This window comes from Cherax quadricarinatus, chromosome 69, assembly GCF_038502225.1.
Source record: "Cherax quadricarinatus isolate ZL_2023a chromosome 69, ASM3850222v1, whole genome shotgun sequence".
Taxonomy (NCBI): Eukaryota; Metazoa; Arthropoda; class Malacostraca; order Decapoda; family Parastacidae; genus Cherax; species Cherax quadricarinatus.
This window is the reverse complement of record NC_091360.1, coordinates 10,829,659-10,848,869: the sequence shown is the minus strand read 5'-3', so window position 1 is coordinate 10,848,869 and position 19,211 is coordinate 10,829,659.

The following is a 19,211-nucleotide window of genomic DNA, read 5'->3' as shown; positions in this document are numbered from 1 at the left end:
ATGAGAATGATGGAGGTGAAACTACAAGAGGCGTCTCTCCATCTTGATAATGGTCCAGAACAGAGCAAAAGCAAACATCGTGTAGTTTTGTCTCCAATTTTTGGGTTAGTTAAGAATTGTTTTAGCTGCGTTATTGACTTTTTCAGACACTGAGATACACATACATGTGTGTGTGTACTCACCTAATTGCATTCAAGTAGTTGTGGTTGCAGGGGTCGACTCATAGCTCCTGGCCCCGCCTCTTCACTGGCCGCTACTGGGTCACTCTCCAACCATGGGCTTTATCATACCTCTTCTTAAAGCTATGAATGGATCCTGCCTCCACTACATCGCTTCCCAAACTATTCCACTTCCTGACTACTCTGTAACTGAAGAAATACTTCCTAATATCCCTGTGATTCATCTGAGTCTTCAGTTTCCAACTGTGTCCCCTTGTTGCTGTGTCCCATCCCTGGAACATTTTCTGTCCACCTTGTCAATTCCTCTCAGTATTTTATATGTCGCTATTATCTCCCCCCTATCTCTCCTGTCCTCCAGTGTCGTCAGGTCGATTTCCTTTAACCTCTCCTCGTAGGACATACCCCTTAGCAATGGGACTAGTCTTGTTGCAAACCTTAGCATTTTCTCTAGTTTCTTTACGTGCTTGGCTAGGTGTGGGTTCCAAACTGGTGCCGCATACTCCAATATGGGCCTAGCGTACACAGTGTACAGGGTCCTGAACAATTCCTTGTTAAGATGTCGGAATGCTGTTCTTAGGTTTGCTAGGCGCTCATATGCTGCAGCAGTTATTTGGTTGATGTGCGCCTCAGGAGATGTGCCTGGTGTTATACTTACCCCAAAATATTTTTCCTTGAATGAGGTTTGTAGTCTCTGGCCCCCTAGACTGTACTCCGTCTGCGGTCTTCTGTTCCCTTCCCCAATCTTCATGACTTTGCACTTGGTGGGGTTGAACTCCAGGAGCCAATTGCTGGACCAGGCCTGCAGCCTGTCCAGATCCCATTGTAGTTCTGCCTGGTCCTCGTCCGATTGAATTCTCATCAATTTCACATCGTCTGCAAACAGGGACACTTCGGAGTCTATTTCTTCCGTCACGTTCACAAATACCAGAAACAGCACTGGTCCTAGGACTGACCCCTGTGGAACCCCACTCGTCACAGGCGCCCACTCTGACACCTCGCCACGTATCACGACTCGCTGCTGTTTTCCTGACAGGTATTCCCTGACTCATTGTAGTGCCTTCCCTGTTATCCCTGCCTGGTCCTCCAGTTTTTGCACTAATCTCATGTGTGGAACTCTGTGTGTGTGTGTGTGTGTGTGTGTGTGTGTGTGTGTGTGTGTGTGTGTGTGTGTGTGTGTGTGTGTGTGTGTGTGTGAGTGTGTATCCATGTAGAAGTGGAACAGAATTCTTTCTCCACAAGCCATGCATGTCGTAAGAGGTGACTAAACTGCCAGAAGCAAGGGGTTAGTAACCCCTTCTCCTGTATATATTACTAATCTCGGTGGGATATATATATATATAAATTCCAAGCGATTTCATGATTTCTCACATTATCAAGGAACTGAACAAATTAAAAATCAACAGGATGTCATATAAGGAACAAGACTACACCTCACAGTTACCTTACAACACCTAAGCATAAGAATTTAACTTGTCTAATGCATCTTAAATTCTTCCCAAACTTTATTAATTATAAATGATTCCAATTTGTTTAACTCAATAGCAATATTCATATTATTTTCAAGAGTATTTTCCATGAAACTTGATTCTATTATATTCCTCTTCACCATGAATTTGCTAGATATAACTTTTTGAACCTTTTGAAAATCAATTGAATTGTTAAAATCTCTCTCAGGAATAAACACTTTATTTACCTATCCTCCTCCTCCATGACAATTCATAACACTAGGACCCAAGAGGCTAGAAGTCACTCTACCTGACTTCACTAGGCTATCCTAAGAAACTCATATAAGACACTAAGTTGTAGTCAGATAAATTTGTGTAACTGTACTCGTATACAGGGCCTAAGCAGACTTACTAATACTATGGAACTCTCAATATACTGCACCACTGCAGGTGGACCGCAATCTCCGACGGACGAAACATGTGAAAAAGTTATAATCTATCCTCAAAATGAAACTAATCTTTGAGCGCTAACATGAGCATGGTCTTCCCTACATCCACCTAAAAGAATGTTAAACATCCCAGTATTCTCTGTGTACTGTGATCCAGTCAGAAGGATTCTTGACAGGCAAAATGTGATGAAAAGGTGTGGAGAACAGTGGTCTAACATCACCAAATCCTTTCGAGGACCCAGGGATTTTACTTAAAATTGTGCACAATTGACTCTAACAAATAAGTGTCGAGTTTGTACATTCCATCGTTTGAATTATATAAGGCATTTCTATCATGTTTCATGAAACAGGTTTTATTTACATTCATTAACATATTGGAACTATTGGGTACAATGACCTGAGCTGCTGCCCACTCTAGTAGATGATTGCAATTACAAACAATATTAAAGATTGAATTTGACTCCTGAGCCATCCTTACCGAGTACTGATGTTGAACTAATCTGATTTTAAGTGGTTTATCGGTCTGTCCGACGTACGAAAGAGAGCATAGTGTGCATGGGACCTTGTTGACACCAACAACGTTGGATTGTGCATGCTTAATGAACTTTTGCTTCACTGTCCCGATGTTCTTGAAGACAATATTTATAGTGGGCTTTTTAATTCATTATGCAGGCTGGCCATATTCTCATTATTAGGCAAAAGCAGTAAATTATTCCTAGAATTTATTTCCCTAGGTTCAGTCCTGTAGAAAATATTCTTGGCTGCTAATAATGCCTTCTCAGCAAAATCCCTGGGAAATCTCAGTTTAGTGGATATGCTGATATTTATTTCATCATCCAAATATTCATGGCTACAAATTCGTAAAGCTCTCAATAACTTTGTTAGGAAAAACACTCATTTTAACACTATATTCATAACTGGAATAATAGTGAATGTATGACGACACATAACTTGACTTCCTGTACACTGTAAATTAAAATTTCTTGTCAATACTTTGGATTAAAACATATAGGAAAGGTAATCTGGTATCTACTTCATGCTCTGTTGTAAACTTAATCGAGGGTACTAAATCATTGAGTCTGGTCGGAACTCATCAAAACCGTAATCTCTAGGCCACAGACACTTGACTTCACTAACGAGGATATCTTTAAGGATTCTAGTCTCATAGAATTTCATATATAAGTTGTTGAGCGATGCACTAAGCGGATTTTCCAAGGCCATGCCTTGTTTTTGAGCATAGTATTTACCTTCAAATATGAACTTGCAGTCCGTCACACAAAGTATAGGTTAAACAATTATGTTAGTGCGGTAGGACATGGACGGGAGGTAGGTGTTGGGGTCTGTGATAGTTCTCTGTGACGGGTTACCACTGATGCCTTCTGCCTTGTCTCAGAGAATCTCCCTTTCTATCTGTTACTCTCTTCCACCATTGCAAAGCTCCTAACGACGCACGAGGGTGTGAAGGAGCTAGAGCTACAGATTTCCATCCCCAAGTGGATTCCTATGCAGTGTTAAGATCGCTATTTGCGATTGTCTTGCATTATGAATGCCACTCACCAACTCTTCTCCCGCTTCTTTCGTTTGTTCCCGTAAAACCCATAAAACCACGCACAAGTTAATATTTCTGCGTAAGTGCCTAAGTGAACAGGTTTTACCGAAATCCCTTCAAAATAAGTTGGTCAGATTAGCTACAACACTTTTCAATCAGCGCCACAGGTTAGTACTTAATTAAAATATTGAATTAGTGCAACAAGACAAGAAGCTTTTCATCTAAATAAGGAAAACTAGGACAGAATTCTTTAACAAGATTCCCCCAAGTTGGCATAACTACCTACTTGATTATATTTATGGCGAGCTGAGAAGGATGAGTCGGAACAGTGAGCGCATTCACCTTATGAAACTAGATAATCTTATTGCACAGAATGGCTGGAGCACACGTGCGAACCCGGATTTTGTTATTAACTTGTCTAGCAAAGAATTAAGTAGTGATCAGCAAGCAGCTCTAGATAAAGATTCGCTACCACAACTAGGAATGTTAATTATGTAGACCTAGCTAAGTTCATTTGTATGTCGAAAAACATGGTGACCTGACGCCTGATCGTTTAATATCTGTAAAGGGATGATCTATGGTATCTTGCTCTGTCCTGTGCTTCCCAACTACCCTCTAAGATTTATCAAAGCATACAAAGGATCTCAGTAACGATCAGACCTTGCGTCTCACAAAAGCCGATAAATCTAACTCATTTGTAATTTTAGATGAAATTTAATATTCTTATGAGATGAACAAGTTACTAGTTGATAATTAAACATACGATCCTCTGAGAACCACGTCGAACAGGTCAACTCTCACTTCAGTTAACTAGTTAAAACGTTATTGAAGGGGAATGATGAATTAATGTGTGACAGCCAGGTCGGCAACTCTACCGTATCTTTATGGATTAATTAAAACCGAAAAAGCAGGGAACCCAACCCGTCCCATTATAAGTTCAGTTGACTTGGCTGCATACAGTCTATCTAAATGGCTAGTTAAATTTCTAACTCGCACGGTCGGAAAGATTTCGGATACTCATAGTAAAAGTAATGTTGACCTTACAGAGAGGCTCCAGAAATTAAATGTATCACATAACTTTACTCCTGTGAGTTTTGATGTCACAGAATTGTTTACTACAGTCCCTGTCCCTGATTCGCTTACGTATCTGGAAGAGGAACTAGAAAACTTCTCCATGCCCTATCACATTAACATAATAATTGAACTAATTAAGCTCTGTGTGATGAAATGCAAGTTCGTATTTGATGGTAAGTACTATGCTCAAAAACAAGCCATGGCTATGGTAAATGCTCGTAGTCCATCGCTCGGAAACTTGAATATGGATATCTATGAGACTATTATCCTTAAAGATATCCTCCCTAGTATAGCCAAGTGGTTCAGATACGTAGACGATGTTCTGCGTCTGTGGCCTACAGATCGCGATATTGATGAGTTCCTTCCTATACTCAGTGATTTAGTACCCTCAATTAAGTTTACAATTGATCACGAAGTAGATAACGAATTGCCTTTCCTATATGTTATGATCCATCGTGTTGACAAGAAATTTAAATTTATAGTGTACAGGAAGTCAACTAATGTGTAGTCATACTCTCATTTTTATTTCAATCACTTATCTTGGGTTAAAATGAGTGTTTCCTTTATAGTGTCTTGAGGGCCTTATGAATTTTTAGTACGGAATATTTGGATGATGAAATTAATAAGGTATGCAAAATAGCCACTAAACTGAGATATCCTAGGGATTTTGTTGAGAAGGAGTTATTGGCAGCTGAGAAGACGTTCTATAGGGCTGAACCTAGGGAAGTATCTTCCTGGGAAAATACACTGGCTTTGCCTTACAATAAGAATATGGCCAGCCTGCGTGATGCGTATAAACACTGTTGGTGGTGTTTACAAGGTCCTATGCACACTATGTTCTTTTTCTTGTGTCGTGCAGACTAGTAAAACACTTGAAATCGGAAAACCCAACACCAGTGCTCGGTAAGGATGGCTGAGGAGTCAAATGCAATCTTTAATCATGTTTGTACTTGCAATTATCCGTCGGGGTGGGCAGCAGCACAGGTCATTGTACTCAATAGTTCCGTTATGGAAAGGAACATAATTGAATCATCTATCATAAAACATGATAGAAATGCCTTATATAATTCAAGTGATTGAATGTACAAACTCGGCAATTATTTAGTAGAGTCAGTTGTGCACAATCTTAAGCAAGGATGCTGTACAAAATCCCCGGATTGCTCATTAAGTAATAGGTCTTCATGAGGATTTTGTGACGTTAGACCATCGTTCTCTGCATCTTTCCTTCATGATTTCCCTGTCAGGAATCCTTCGACTGGGTCACAGTACATAGAGAAGGCCAGGGGGTTTAACATTCCATTAGGTGGGTTCAGGGAAGATCATGCCCGTGTTAGGACTCAATTGCTATAGTTTCGTTTGAGGATAGACTGCGATATACTGTCCCACACATTTCGCCCGTCGGAAACTGCATTCACTTTGCGGCAGTGCCGTATATGGGGAGATCCATAGTAAGTCTGCTTAGACCCTGTATACGAGTACAGTTACACAAGTTTATGTGACTACAACTTACATAGTGTTATGTATGTGAGTTTCTTAGGATAGTAGGGTAGCGTGATTTATCACCTCTGGGGTCCTAGTGTTATTAAAGCTAAAATCGCAAGTTTTACTTATTCGGCACACACACACACACACACACACATATATATATATATATATATATATATATATATATATATATATATATATATATATATATATGTCGTGCCGAATAGGCAGAACTTGCGATCTTGGCTTAAATAGCAACGCTCATCTTGCCATATAGGACAAGCGAAAATTTGTGTATACAATAATTTCGACAAAATCATTCTGAACCTAACGAAAAAAATATATTTCACTGTGTTTGTTTAGTATTAAATTATTGTAAACAAATCTAAAATATATTTAGTTGGGTTAGGCTAAAATAAATTGTTCTTGTTATAATAAGGTTAGGTAAGTTTTCTAAGATTCTTTTGGTGCAAAATTATAAATTTTTACATTAACATTAATGAAAAAAAAATATTTTTAAGCGTATAAGAGAAAATTTTAGGAAGGACTTAATTTTAAATGAGTTCTTGCTAATTGACCAGTTTTACATATTCGGCACGACATTATATATATATATATATATATATATATATATATATATATATATATATATATATATATATATATATATATATAAATATATATGCCGAATAAGTAAAACTTGCAATTTTAGCTTAAGTAATAACACTCCAATTGGAGTGTTATTACTTAAGCGAAACGTTGCCACAATAAAATGTCACATTAGTTGCACTTGTGTCCTTTTGCTTTACGTATTGTCGGTAATTCTACCAACATATATACAGACGATAACTCGACACCGCTTTGAAACGCTGCACCCAGTTCCTCACTGAACGCTCACACACAAACAGTCTCCACTATTTCTTTCGTCTGGTGCCCAGCTTCGTGAAGCCCTATGATTTAAGTTATAGTTTCAGGTGTTTAAGACTTCCTTTTACCGATAATCAAGCATGTATAGCCCCGAAACAAAAGGGACCACCAGACAAAAGATGGGGGTGGATGAGAGAAAAAAATCCAACACTTCCTCTCACCACGGCAGCCACGTGAGCACTGAGGAGTCACTGTGGAGTGTGGCGGCAGGCCGTAACGTCATGCTAACGGCTGCTACCCGGCATAATGGTCTGACGAGAAAAGACCTCCTGTATGGTACTCCTTAGATTTTCGTCACGAAATTATGCCGGGGCTCCCACCCGGCCTAATATATATATATATATATATATATATATATATATATATATATATATATATATATATATATATATATATATATATATTTTCAACAAGTCGGTCGTCTCCCACCGAGGCAGGGTGACCCAAAAAAAAAGAAAGAAAATCCCCAAAAAGAAAATACTTTCATCATCATTCAACACTTTCACCACACTCACACATTATCACTGCTTTTGCAGAGGTGCTCAGAATACAACAGTTTAGAAGCATATACGTATAGAGATACACAACATATCCCTCCAAACTGCCAATATCCCAAACCCCTCCTTTAAAGTGCAGGCATTGTACTTCCCATTTCCAGGACTCAAGTCCGACTATATGAAAATAACCGGTTTCCCTGAATCCCTTCACTAAATATTACCCTGCTCACACTCCAACAGATCGTCAGGTCCCAAGTATCATTCGTCTCCATTCACTCCTATCTAACACGCTCATGCACGCTTGCTGGAAGTCCAAGCCCCTCACCCACAAAACCTCCTTTAGCCCCTCTTTCCAACCCTTTCGAGGACGACCCCTACCCCTCTTTCCTTCCCCTATAGATTTATATGCTTTCCATGTCATTCTACTTTGATCCATTCTCTCTAAATGACCAAACCACCTCAACAACCCCTCTTCTGCCCTCTGACTAATGCTTTTATTAACTCCACACCTTCTCCTAATTTCCACACTCCGAATTTTCTGCATAATATTTACACCACACATTGCTCTTAGACAGGACATCTCCACTGCCTCCAACCGTCTCCTCGCTGCTGCATTTACCACCCAAGCTTCACATCCATATAAGAGTGTTGGTACTACTATACTTTCATACATTCCCTTCTTTGCCTCCATAGATAACGTTTTTTGACTCCACATATACCTCAACGCACCACTCACCTTTTATCCCTCATCAATTCTATGATTAACCTCATCCTTCATAAATCCATCCGCCGACACGTCAACTCCCAAGTATCTGAAAACATTCACTTCTTCCATACTCCTCCTCCCCAATTTGCTATCCAATTTTTCTTTATCTAAATCATTTGATACCCTCATCACCTTACTCTTTTCTATGTTCACTTTCAACTTTCTACCTTTACAAACATTCTCAAACTCATCCACTAACCTTTGCAATTTTTCTTTAGAATCTCCCATAAGCACAGTATCATCAGCAAAAAGTAACTGTGTCAATTTCCATTTTGAATTTGATTCCCCATAATTTAATCCCACCCCTCTTCCGAACACCCTAGCATTTACTTCTTTTACAACCCCATCTATAAATATAGTAAACAACCATGGTGACATTACACATCCCAGTCTAAGACCTACTTTTACCGGGAAGTATTCTCCCTCTCTTCTACACACCCTAACCTGAGCCTCACTATCCTCATAAAAGCTCTTTGCAGCATTTAGTAACTTACCACCTATTCCATATACTTGCAACATCTGCCACATTGCTCCTCTATCCACTCTATCATATGCCTTTTCTAAATCCATAAATGCAATAAAACTTCCCTACCTTTATCTAAATACTGTTCACATATATGCTTCAATGTAAACACTTGATCTACACATCCCCTACCCACTTTGAAGCCTCCTTGCTCGTCCGCAATTCTACATTCTGTCTTACCTCTAATTCTTTCAATTATAACCCTACCGTATACTTTTCCTGGTATACTCAGTAAACTTATTCCTCTATAATTTTTACAATCTCTTTTGTCCCCTTTCCCTTTATATAAAGGGACTATACATGCTCTCCGCCAATCCCTAGGTACCTTCCCCTCTTTCATACATTTATTAAACAAAAGTACCAACCACTCCAACACTATATCCCCCCCTGCTTTTAACATTTCTGTCATGATCCCATCAGTTCCAGCTGCTTTACCCCCTTTCATTCTACGTAATGCCTCACCTCCACCACACTTACATTCTGCTCTTCTTCACTCCTAAAAGATGGTATACCTCCCTGGCCAGTGCATGAAATTACCGCCTCTCTTTCTTCCTTAACATTTAAAAGTTCCTCAAAATATTCTCGCTATCTACCTAATACCTCCCTCTCCCCATCTACTAACTCCCCTACTCTGTTTTTAACTGACAAATCCATACTTTCCCTAGGCTTTCTTAACTTGTTTAACTCCAAATTTTTTTCTTATTTTCATTAAAATTTCTTGACAGTGCCTCTCCCACTCTTTCATCTGCTCTCCTTTTGCACTCTCTCACCACTCTCTTCACCTTTCTTTTACTCTCCATATACTCTGCTCTTCTTATAACACTTCTGCTTTGTAAAAGCCTCTCGTAAGCTACCTTTTTCTCTTTTATCACACCCTTTACTTCATCATTCCACCAATCACTCCTCTTTCCTCCTGCCCCCACCCTCCTATAACCACAAACTTCTGCCCCACATTCTAATACTGCATTTTTAAAACTATTCCAACCCTCTTCAACCCCCCCACTACTCATCTTTGCACTAGCCCACCTTTCTGCCAATAGTCGCTTATATCTCGCCCGAACTTCCTCCTCCCTTAGTTTATACACTTTCACCTCCCTCTTACTTGTTGTTGCCACCTTCCTCTTTTCCCATCTACCTCTTACTCTAACTGTAGCTACAACTAAATAATGATCCGATATATCAGTTGCCCCTCTATAAACATGTACATCCTGGAGCCTACCCATCAACCTTTTATCCACCAATACATAATCTAACAAACTACTTTCATTACGTGCTACATCATACCTTGTATATTTATTTATCCTCTTTTTCATAAAATATGTATTACTTATTACCAAATTTCTTTCTACACATAGCTCAATTAAAGGCTCCCCATTTACATTTACCCCTATATATATATATATATATATATATATATATATATATATACATATATATATATATTTATGTATATATATGTATATTTATAATCTTCACACTCGTTTATCATTGATGGTTTCACTATTCTCTGGTATATTCCATGTTTTTGCCTCCACTAGGTGTAGGGTAAGAGGTGGGTGCCCCACCCACCTGTTGTCCCTGTTCATTCCTATGGTTCACCTCATCTTTTATAGACTTTTCTGCTGACAAGTTCACTTCCAAATATCTTAACACATTTACATCCTCCATACTTCTACCCTTCAATTTGATATCCAATACCTTATTGCCTTAATTTTCAATTACTCTCATCACCTTAAACCAACCTTTGCACCTTGTCTTTAAAATATCCCCATAAAAACGTGTCTTTCTCTCCCAATATTCAAGCAGTCACTTCTTTTACAACCCCATCTACATGTACATGTATGTTATTAAGCAACCATCTTGACATCACCCATTCCTGTCTAAATCCTGCTTTTACTGGAAAATAATCTCTCTCTCTTCTACATCTTTAACCATTAGTCTTTCCGGTTTTTAGTAACATAAATGTCTTATCTAAATCCATTAGCTCAACAAGAAGATGCAATAAAGTCTAACGAACACTGATCAATGAGAGAGGAAATCACTCAGGTGACAAGAATCGGGGAAGAATGGTATATTTATTTCTGACTGAGATCCTCTTCAATAGAATACAAGGTGATGAGGAAAGCTAAAAAAGTGTTTATAATGGTAGGTGAATAGAATTGAGGCTTCTTGGGTCAATATATCCTAATTTCTAACATTTTTGGAAATGTGAATGTGTGTAGATTACACCTCGTAGCGGCATTTTTTTTTTTTTGATAACGTGACTTATGTTAGGTTGTCTTTATATTATATAGTTTGAGTTTCTGGAGAACACCGTATTCTGCCTACTCTCAGATTCTAGGTGATGCTTTATTCCATACAAACGGAAAACAACTGAAGCAACACTAATAGAAACCTTACTAGATTTTAACCTTTCTAACGAGTATTTCAAATTGGATGTGAAAACTAAATATGCACTAAAGAAATTCATCGAATCACCAAGTTTAACCAGGTATCACCTAGAATCTGCAATTACACCAATGCTGTAAAGTGTGCCCCAGCTATACAAGGGGCACTAGCATTTAGGATACCCTGGCAGTGCAGATAAGACTAGAGAAAACTTACGCCCACCAACAATCCAATTGGAGCATTCCAACCTTGAAAAAGGCTGCTGCTGCTGCTGCTGCTGCTGCTGCTGCTGCTGCTGCTGCTGCTGCTGCTGCTGCTGCTGCTGCTGCTGCTGCTGCTATGGTGTCAGTGGAAGCAAACTCTCTCGGGTGACACTTTCCTAACAGTTTCCCATTTTGCAACTGGCACATAGTCTTGATACGCAGACTATTCGTATTGCAGTGTGTCTTTGCCGTGCTGCCCTTATTAATAAAGAGTGCTCATGTATTTGCGGCAAGGTCAGTTAATATTGTCTGCATGGTGTGATTCATTCAAGTTCCAAAGAATGGCATGTTAGATACAATGAAGTCAATGGGATTATCAAACGAAGCCTTGCTATAGCTCAGTGTTAAGCCATGAGAGGATCACAATTTTCGTTGAACATAAACTGCTGGTGAGTACCCGTATCTGTGCTTTTGCCAAGACCGACACACACCCCATTTACCACCGGTCAGCAAATGATGCTGAAAATGACAAGTCAGCATGTAACGAAACTTGGCTCGCCAGTAACACTTCATGCCAAAAGAATCAGAGACATTTTTGTCCTGATAACGCTGGGTTTCAGGATCATTGGAACTACTAGACATTTTCCTACTCCACCGTGAAGGTGTTTCTTTGCAGAGAAGAAGTGCGAGTAGGAAACCCAACCAGAGTCTGAAGAGCTGGACGATCTCCACAACTTAAATTAAAAATTTCCATATCCTTTGCTATCCTGCATGGAGGCATATTCCTCGACATTACTGTATTCATTAATATACAAACATGTTCCATGTAAGAAACGATTTAAAATATTAATATATGTAAGGGTGGTTGGACAATAAAACATTCATACAGCTGTCTATTCTCTTCTCTGAGGCTGATTGTCCTCAGCGACACGATATATATATATATATATATATATATATATATATATATATATATATATATATATATATATATATATATATATATATAATATATATATACATGTCGGGCCGAATAGGCAGAACTTGCGATCTTGGCTTAAATTGCAACGCTCATCTTGCCATATGGGACAAGCGAAAATTTGTGTATGGAATAATTTCGTCAAAATCATTCTTAACCTAACGAAAAAAATATATTTCACTGCGTTTGTTTAGTTTTAAAATATTGTAAACAAATCTAAAATATATTTAGTCGGGTTAGGCTAAAATAAATTACTCTTGTTATAATAAGGCGAGGTAAGTTTTCTAAGATTCTTTTAGTGCAAAATTATAAATTTTTACATTAACAATAAGGAAAAAAAATCTTTAAACGTATAAGATTTTTTTTTAGAAAGGATTTAATTTTAAATGAGTTCTTGCTAATTGACCAGTTATATATATATATATATATATATATATATATATATATATATATATATATATATATATATATATATATTATATATATATTCATGTTTATGTAAAAATTAATAATAATTTTGTATTAAAAGAACCTTATAAAACTTATCTATCTTTATTATAACAAGTGCAATTTAATTTAGCCTAATCCAACTAAATATATTTTAGATAAGTTTACAATAATTCAATAATAATAAAAAATAATGAAATATATTTTTTTCGTTAGGTTCATTATGATTTTTGTGAAATTACTGCATACACAAACTTTCGCTTGCCTTGTTCGGCAAGACGAACGTTGCTATTTAAGCCAAAATCGCAGGTTTGTTCATATTCGACACAACATATATACACATTTTTTTAAACAAGTAGGCCGTCTTCCACCAAGGCAGGGTGGCTCAAAAAGAAAGAAAAACCAAAAAGGAATGAAAAAAACTTTCATCATCGTTCAACACTTTCACCATCACTCATACAAAATCACTGTCTTTGCAGTGGCGCTCAGATACAACAGTTCAGATGTCTCTCTAAACTCAATACCTCAAACCCCTCCTTTAAAGTGCAGGTATTGTATTTCCCATTTCCAGTACTCAAGCCCTGAATCCCTTCACAAAATATCACCCAGCTCACACTCCAACAGCTCGTCAGGACCCAAAACCATTCGTCTCCATTCACTCCTATCTAACAGATTCACTCACGCTTGCTGGAAGTCCAAGCCCCTCGCCCACAAAACCTCCTTTACCCCCCTTCCCTTCAACCTTCCCTGGGCCGACCCCATCCCGCCTTCCTTCCCTTACAGATTTATAGGCTTTAAAAGTCATTCTACTTTGTTCCATTCTCTCTAAATGGCCAAACCACCTCAACAGCCCCTCTTCAGCCCTCTGACTAATACTTTTAGTAACTCCACACCTCCTAAATTCCACACTACGAATTCTCTGCATAATATTTGCACACACACACACACACACACACACACACACACACACACACAGATATATATATATATATATATATATATATATATATATATATATATATATATATATATATACAAAATAAATCGTAAGGGATGGAAAGAACGAGTTCTGGGACTCTTGCACTTTCACTCAGCACCGTGTCAGGAGCCACAATGGTATGTTATAAGAGGATGCAAGAGTAAGATGAAGTGGAAATTTCTCATAGGCAGGTGGGCAGTGCAGCTGACATTTTCCTCTCACTACTGCCGTCTATAAGAGGCCGGAACGGAATAACCCACATACACTCCCACTCCTCTCGTACCATTAATTGTCTGGCTGCATAAGAAACAGAACAAGCAACGTGACAGAAAGCTCAAAAGCTAATCTTAATTAACATATATATATATATATATATATATATATCTATATATATATATATATATATATATATATATATATATATATATATATAGTGATAAAGTGCAATGTATTTATTAGCCAGCGGTTCCGTAAAATAATTAGTTTTAATATTACACGGAATAAAATCTAAGAGATGCATATTTACTTATCACCCTGCTATGGACAGTTAGAAGTAGACTTCGTGTAACTGTTGAAATAATCTCCGCATATTTACGTACATGGCCTGAACTGGTAGAGTTATATTAATGATTGTCCTTTCAGATCATGAAACGAAGATTAAAAGGATCATTTTCCTCGCAATGTTTTTGAGGGCTTTACAGCACAGCTGGTAGTTTTGAGGATGCCTTAAAACTAAGATATTACGAGAATTTTGTTGAAAATGTGTTGCTAGCAGTCAAGATATATTAATTCAGGACTGAGCCTAGGTGGAGGTATTATTAGGGTCTCAGCACTGCGTGTGACCTTTCATATGTAGGACACTTGGGAAAAATCACCTGAAGTTAGATTCCCACAACATCAGTACTCTGTCAGGATGGCACAAGAATCAAATGTTAGCTTTCACCTCATTAAAGTTTGCCGAATTGGACAGATATCCAGGTCCTAGTTCCTAACAGATTCATCATTGAAATAAATATATTTGAATCATCGCCTATAAAACAGGTTAGTCATGCTTTGTACAACGTAAGTCAAGGTTTATATAAACTGGATCTTCAGACAAGGGTGTTTCACACTATCTCTGGATTGTTCGCTATTGAATATTTCCTTTCAATAATTTGTAGTTTACAATAGGCCAGCTTTGGACCACCATCTCCCATTGTTTCGACAAAGTATGAATTCTTAATCTTCTTTTATCCTGCATATTGCTGACATTTTTTTTATTTAATCCAGTCATTTTGCTGGATGAGGATAATATACCTTTTAAAGAGACCAATAAAAGTTTTATTTTTCCTGTTATTCGTAGTGCTTTAATAACAAACCTTGCCCCAATACAGTTTCCGACCTGCTTCTCTCTCTCTCTCTCTCTCTCTCTCTCTCTCTGTAAAGGTGACTCTAAATGTGTCATAAAGATCGTATCCTGAGAAATATCTTCAGTTATTAAATTCTTTTAGTCATTTTTGATCCTTTAGTATCAAAACGTTTAGTGTTTTACATTTTTCAAAAGAGAGAATTTTTTGATCTTTAAATATATAAACTATTTTGCCCCCCACGCACGAGAGCCAGGCACTGGAAGAGGTTTTCTGGTCTTTTTGTGGCGAGAAATTCCAATATACACACCCTAATTAATCTCTCAAAATCTTTCTACTCTCATCAGTCGGACGTACCTACGGACGTACCTACGGACGTACCTACGGACGTATCTACGGACGTACCTACGGACGTATCTACGGACGTACCTACGAACGTACCTACGGACGTGCTCATTCAAACCACATTGATTCTTACGAGACTATAGCCACACTAACTCGCCCACACCCACTTTTATACACCCACATACCTACGCCCAACCGCACCCATTCGTATAATTCCACCTCCCCATAATCAGCTACTCTTATAAATCAACATCAGCCCCATTTCCATAATTCTTACAAATCCCGACTAACAAACACCCATCCCAGCTTACCCACACCCACCTCAATAATAATAATAATAATAATAATAATAATAATAATAATGATGTATCAATAATAAAAATAATAAATTGCATGTAATATAGTTTACATGAAATAAAATATTCTTAGGCACAAAGAAAGTCACTAACATGCGGTGCATTTCGGGGAGAAATTCGCCTACACCATCTCCCCAACACCCACACTTTATCCCACACACCCATATCCACCCCCGCACATACCAACACAAACCCCACACCTCCCACCCACACTCTATCTTCTGTTATTCTCATGTGTTCCACCGTGATGCCTACAACCACAGAATAAAAGACACATGTAAAAAAAAATTTTTCGTGTCATCATGAGAAACAATGGTCCATGAAGGGTTGCGGTGTGTTGCAGGCCTTGCATGACGCTGCCGCTTGCATGGTGCTGCCGCTTGCATGCCTGAAACACAACCATCTATATCCACGAGACGACTTTTACGAGTTTTTTTCTCGCAGGACACGGACGGTACCGGAGGTGCGTGGCTGGTTATGCTGCACTCGGGTTAAATGTATGAACATGGCTGGGAATTATTTTAAACTGGAAGCAGGAAAAAATGCAGCTGTCGTCAGTTACTGGAAGAGGGAGGGAGAGAGAGAGAGAGAGAGAGAGAGAGAGAGAGAGAGAGAGAGAGAGAGAGAGAGAGAGAGATGGAGATGTAGGTAACAGCTCTTAGCTTGTCAATAAAATTAGGAAATCTTAACCTGTAAATAGCTTGACAACAAAGCTCGGGATCCTTAACCTAACCTTGTCAAACTCTGTGTAAGAGAGAGAGAGAGAGAGCATTACAATACACTCATGCTCAAAAAAAGGAGATAGTTCTTTCGGGTCCAGAGCAGACTATGAGTGGGAGCATTGTACTATAAAGCTGTAATTCTTTTCTGTAGAGATGAGAGTTGCAGGTGCACTCTGGCACACAGCTGCTAGGGAAAACCATCGTCACTACCATCGTCACTACCAATGTCACTACCAATGTCACTACCAATGTCACTAACACTCGTCACTACCATCATCACCACCATCGTCATTACTATCATCATCACCATCGTCACTCATCACCACCGTCACTACCATCACCACCATCGTCACTAACATCGTCACTACCATCATCACTACCATTGTCACTAACATCGTCACTACCATTGTCACTAACATCGTCACTACCATCATCACCACTATCATCACTACCATCATCACCACTATCATCACTACCATCATCACCACCATCGTCACTCATCACCATCGTCACTAACATCGTCACTACCATCATCACTACCATTGTCACTAATATCGTCACTACCATCATCACTACCATTGTCACTAACATCATCATCACCATCATCACTACCATTGTCACTAACATCATCATCACCATCAACACTACCTAGCTTGAAAAACACATAACTGAGGTACGTGAAGTGGTTCCTTAACTCTGGCGTCATTATCACAATAACCAGGAAACACTATACCCGTTGTAGGATACATCTGACATACATTTACTTGAAGAGTAATGAAGGATTATTTTCCATACAGAAAAGTTTCTTGGAGCTTGTGACAGGCTCTTGATCCAGAGAGCTGGATCTGGCCTTCCGTTCCTTGGAGCAAGCCTAATTACTTCCTATTTTCTCAGGCGATGATTGACCTCTGCGGGTTTAGCATCTTACCATCTGTGATAGTGATGTATGTTAAAACGTGAGTAGATTATCTACGTTTAAAGGGATCTTCTAATTTACAGGCTTCACATGAATATAATGCTACACAATACACAAATAACTTGCACATACGAGAAAAGAGGTTATGATTACGTTTCGGTGCGACTTCGACCATTTCTATGCAATATATTTTCCGGATAGATGGTCTATCACAAGCCACTGCATTCTCAATAAGGAGTTGAATACTGATGAAATTCTGGCCAGACATTTAATTAGTATGTAAGATACCTACACTTATAGCTGCCACCCGACTCACTCGTGGCTGTAATCTTATATAGATGGCGTGCTGCTCCCGGCGTTATTCTTACTTTCTTTGGAAGTAAATCTTCAGCAGCAGGTCTCTGGAGGCATTAGGGCGCTTCTCCGATAGGACACACTTTGTAAGCTTAACGGATGAACACGTTTTCTTACGATAAATTATCACTCGGAAGCCGTAATTGCTTGAGGAATACCATGATGAAATAGACTGGGGTTGCCAGACAGATCGCGTAAAAAATACCTGCTGGTGACCCATAACCATAATTTTTAAAGGGGTGGACTGGTAAGCAAGCAGAAGGCTCCAAGCTGCGGGTCGTTATATGACTGACATCCGCGTCAGGAAACACTTGTCCTGTTTCCTGACAAACCTTACCTAACCTATTAGTGACCCAATTTACCCCCATTCTCAGATTTATTCACTCCCATTTATTATTGGAAATTGGTTAAAAAATTTACGTTTGATTATTAAGTAACTCTAGATTTATGGCACCGATATTCTGAAGCAATTTAATACAGCTGATCTTATTTGCAATAGGAAGTATGCATAGCCATAAACGATCGTCTGGTGGTAAATAAAAACGATTGTTGATTATAAAATGGTTTATTACTAAAGCTACATGGTTATATCTATTTAAACCATAAATTCAATAGAAACATAAACATTTTAAATAAATCCCATCCAATCAGTTATGTTATTAATTGATGTAAAGATGTATATGGAAACATTTTGTGTTGGTAGACTCTCAAGGCTTGTTCAGAATCTGCAGGTTATTTACCTAGCCTGTCAACTTAGTAAGTGGAGTAAATAATGTTAGGCTCTCTCAGGAAGAGCTCTCTACAGTAGGGATCTCTAGGGAGAACTCTCTACAGCAGGGATCTCTCAGGAAGAACTCTACTGTAAATTACACAATATTCGCTACTTAGCAGTTTATCAATGTCAAAAGCGGATAAATACACTCAAATTCCACATGGATTTCGTTTTAACCAAGTCCTTTAAGGTGTTTATGAAAGGTATTCATTACCTACAAAATGATGAATTAGACACATGTACAATATCTTTACATGTAGGCTTTTTACCATGCAGTGGACGTAATAAGAAGACTGTAGAAATATGTACAGGAGACAATGTAAGATGAGGTAATCAGTCCCTCAACCTGAGAACAAGTGATGAGCACCATAGTCTTAAAGAGCCTTTAGATTCTTCCATTCTCTGCTGTATATATTTCTACAATCTTGATATTATGTCCATGTATTGTATTGATAAAACCACTGGATGGCGAGACTTCCTGTTAGGTGCTGGAGAGTGTGCTGGTAACGC